The sequence below is a fragment of the Sceloporus occidentalis genome, unplaced genomic scaffold (genome assembly GCF_023333645.1).
Source record: "Sceloporus occidentalis isolate IW3139 unplaced genomic scaffold, rSceOcc1.0.p SCAF_16, whole genome shotgun sequence".
In the NCBI taxonomy this organism is placed as follows: Eukaryota; Metazoa; Chordata; class Lepidosauria; order Squamata; family Phrynosomatidae; genus Sceloporus; species Sceloporus occidentalis.
The window spans coordinates 16,033,258-16,037,833 of NW_028316996.1; positions in this window are offsets into that span (position 1 = coordinate 16,033,258).

Here is a 4,576-nt window from a genome sequence, read left to right on the forward strand (position 1 = left end):
TTGGATAAGAAATTTGGCAACTTGCACTTACTTTCTTTAATGCTGACTTCAATAGGGACTAACCCAGATAGATGTTAGCATAATTAAGTGTCTGGCGCAATAAGAATATTACAGAAGCAACTGGGAAATACCATTTGGGCTAACCTCTTATCCCCATAAACATACCTGTGTTCTTTCTTATTAATAATATAGAATTATGCTGAATAGATGTGCATTATTAAACATTACATAAACAGCAAGCAATATGGCACCACCTGCTGAGTTTAATTAAAATTGCTACACAGGTAATTCCCATACCAAAATCATTACAATCAAAACCAATGGATTCATAATAGCCACATTAGACATAATGTATAAAACGTTACATTAAACTATTATAGTATCTACCTTACTGTGAGGGTGTTAGAAAAATGGAAACATTTCCCATCAGAAGTGGTAGAGGCTGATACATTGAGGAAGCTTAAAAATGCATGGGATAGGCAGAGAGCTATCCCAAATCTAAGACAAGACCAAGGACTGATTAACGTTTGAATCTTTACATCAGGGAAAATGGGCAGAGTAAACAGGCTAAATGGTTCTTATCAGCCGACAAATTCTGTATTTCTATAATAACTGTTTGTTATTCTGTAACTTCTGTAACTATAGCTTAAATGTGCTGTTCTAACTACTCTGCTGAATGTAGCACTTTTGTAACGAAAGGCAGAATTGGAACCATCAGTACCATAGTACTATTGGATGCACAAAATCTTCCCAGATTTAATCTTCTGGGAAGCCTTTGGTGTCTGTGGGGATTTCTGTTTATTCAGCCAAAAGAGCATTTGTCAGGAACTGATGTTGGATGAGAATGGGGTTAAGGTCAGGGTTCTGTGTGGGCCGCTCGAGTTCCTCCACATGAAAACACACCAAACCATCTCTTTATGGAGCTTGCTTGGTCCAGGGGGTCAGTCATGCCGAACAGAAAGGGTCTTCCCCAAACTGGTGCCCCAAAGTTGGAAGCATACAATTGACTAAAATGTCTTTGTATGCTGTAGATTTAAATATCCTTTAGATTGTAAACTCGTTTGAGCAGGGCCCCTCCTCACCTGTTGTTTCAGTAACACAAATTGTTATGTTACATTCTACTTGTTATGTTCTGTCTACCGATTGAACAGCATTATGGAATACTATGGCACTATATAAAACAATAAATAATAATAATAATAAAAATTACCCTATACTGGAACTAAGAGACTGAACCCCCGAAAACAGCCCCAGGCCATTATCCCTCCTCCACCAAACTTTACAGTAGGCACTATGCATTTCAGTAGGTAGCATTCTCCTGGCGTTCACCAAACACAGATTTGTCCATCACACTCCTACATAGTGAAATGTGATTCGTCACTCCAGAGAACATGATTCCACTGTGGATTAGACTTGTGCAAATGGGTCCGAAAATATTCCATTTTTTTTACCCATTCGTTCTCAGACAATGAATTCTGCTTCCTGCTTATTTCAGATGAAAGTCTGGGCTCATTGTGGGAACAAAATGTGTAACACTCTTGTAGTCTCTCGCTCTCTCACTCATTTTGGTTCACTATCGCTCTCATGATCTCTTAATGTCTCTCTACGTTTCCTGCTGACCACATCCGCTTCCGTGTCTTGCAGCTCCGCTCTGCATATTCTTGTTCTCCTCTCTTCTTTTTTATCTTTTCATTCTAACCTGCCTGGACACAACATCCCGGCAAGCTTCTGCCAAAATGGAGGAGCTTCTGATGATGTCCTCTTCCTCTCACTCCTCCAAACATCGGAGTGGACATCACCAGATGCTCCGCCATTTTGGTGGAAGTTCATACAGGGTTATCGTAGCGCAAAATGGTGGAGCTTATGGTGAGGTTCTCTTCCCGATCCTCCAATCAGGGGAGAGCCATCACCAGAAGCTCTGCCATTTTGGGGGAAGTTTCAAGCTCTACCCTTTTGGTAGGAGTTCACAGAAGATTATTCTAGTAGGAAATTGTACAGCTTGCGGTGACATCCTCTCCCCCGACGAAATTGGTGGAGCGAACATCACGGGAAGCTCCACCATTTTGGTGGAAGTTATGTCCCTGGAGATGCGGACCGAGAAAGAAGAGAGAAGAACAATAAGATGAAGAGCAAGAAGATGCAAGACACGGAAGTGGAACTGTGAGACACGAAGCGAAGCTGCGAGACACAGAAGCAGAAGTGGTCAAAAAAGAAGTTAGGGATACATGCAGAGAGTGTGAGTGAAACACCATGAAAAATGAAAAGCTTTTTTCCTTTTTATTTCCTGGGTGACTGGCCTGGTTTTTTGGACATTCGTACGAATTTGCCACACAGATGAATCAAAATGCACAAGTCAACTTTACACCACTCCAACCAACACTTGGCATTGCACATAGTGATCTTCGGCTTTTGACACAGAGTGTTTGTGCTGATGTTGCTTCCGGAGACAGTTTGAAAGTCTGTACAGAGGACGGGTGATTTTTACACACTTCACTGTTCAGGACTCGGTGGCCACGCTCTGTGAGTGTGGGTGGTATATCACTTTGTGGCTGAGCTATTGTTACTCCTAAATGTTTCCACTTCTGGCGAGCCCTACACTCTGTCCGCCATTATCACGTCTTCCCACTCATATGTCTAGAATTCTATCTGTACAACACATACCGTATAAGACGACCCTGAATATAAGACGACCCCCCAAAATCTGAATATTAATTTATGAAAAAAAGAAAAAGCCTGAATCTAAGACGACCCTATAGGAAAAAAGTTTTACCTGTAAATGTTAATTCATGTAAACTATGTGAACAATTTTTTTTTAATAAAAGCTATGATTAAGAAAAATATTTTGTTTTTAGTTCCTTTTTTTTCCAACCTGGATCTGGATCTTAGTCTCATAGTCAGACCTAGTTGAGGTCAGATTATAAAACGACCCCCATTATAAGACGAGGGCATTTGCTCTGGAAAAAAACTCGTCTTATAATCGAGCAAATACGGTATTTTCCTGGAACTCTCTAATACCCTCAACCTGCGTCCCGGAGAAACTCTTTCCCACCTTCACTTTATTGATCAGCCCTTGAGAGGTGAGCATGATTTTGTCCCCAGTCTGGGCACCAAAAGAAGAGAAAGATATGTGGAAATTAAAGAGGGTGACTTGGGATGTAGGGTGATAATTCTTTCAGGTAACAGGGGTCCATCTTAAAATACATTCTCCAGTTAATAGGAAGCCAATGGAGAGAGCAGAGAATAGGTCTGATAAGTGGGGCTACGTTGTTAATAGTCTGGCTGTTGCAACTTGGACAATCTGTAGGCGATGAGGTTCTTTCTCTGGGAGGCCTAGGTATAGAGCGTTGCAGTGATTCAGACGAGATGGCACAAAATTATGGATCGGGGCGGCAGTGTCCTCAGGGGAGATTAGGTGCTTTATCCTGGCTATGTTCCTTAGATTAAAGAAGGCAGATTTCGTTTTTTAAGTGACAAACCGCTGTCAAGCAACACTCCAAGGTTTCGCACTTCGCTTGATCTGGATAGCTCTGAATCACTGAGTTTTATACTGGGAGGGTTGCCGTTTAACAGGATTGGTGATGTTATCCTTTTACCTCTGATTAGCAGGACTTCTGTCTTACCAGGGTTTACCTTTAACCAGCTAGTTTTCATCCATTGTAGATCTGCTAGGCATATGTAGGTTACAGGTGTTTGATCCTCAGTTCCCGGTGTAAAGGAAAGTTGTGTATCATCCGCATAACAGTGATATCCTGAGCCACAACTGATTAACCACATTAGAACAGTCCCTCCCAGCAGGGCCGGCCCAAGACAAAATGCCGCCCCCCAATTATCTACCCCCCCCTGTACTTACCTTTCAGCGGTCCTGCAGTGAGTCTCCCTGCTCGGTCTCGGTGACATCATCTTCCGGGCGCTCAACATTACAAGCTGGCACCGAGACCGAGCTAGAGGGCTCGCAGAGGAGAGAGGGGCGCCGAGCGGGTACTGACAACTTGGTAAGATAAAACCACTCGGCGCCCCTCTCTCTCTCTCTCTTCTCGGCTTTAAAAAAAAAAAAAGGGCTTCAAAAGTGCCGCCTGGAGCGGTTGCCCCACTCGGCTCCATTGTCGGGCCGGCCCTGCCTCCCAGACTGCATAGACCTTGCAAGCACTCAGTTAGAATCTGATGATCAATGGTGCGAAATGCAGCTGATAAATCTAGAAGAATTAGCATTGAGTAATCACTCTTGTCTCTTGCCATCAGCATACTTCATTGGTTAGGCTGTCTGGTACATTAAACTGTCCCTTTCATGCTATATTGTCAGCTTCTTTATGATTGTTAACTTTGTATTTCCTCCTGTTGCGATAGCGCTAAAACATCCGCGGACAGCATGTAATGCGATATTTCCTTTGGGGAGCTTATGACTGCATCCCACAGGCACTAGGACCCTGCAGCTGCCAGTCATTATCCGGCGGGCTCTAGGACCGCGCCGATTCAGGTATTTCCCCGTCAGTCCGCTCCACCCCGCCCCCTCCCCGTCAGTCTCCTCGCGCCCGCCACACCGTGTGAGTGTCCCTGCGCCGTGACTCGCGCACTCAGC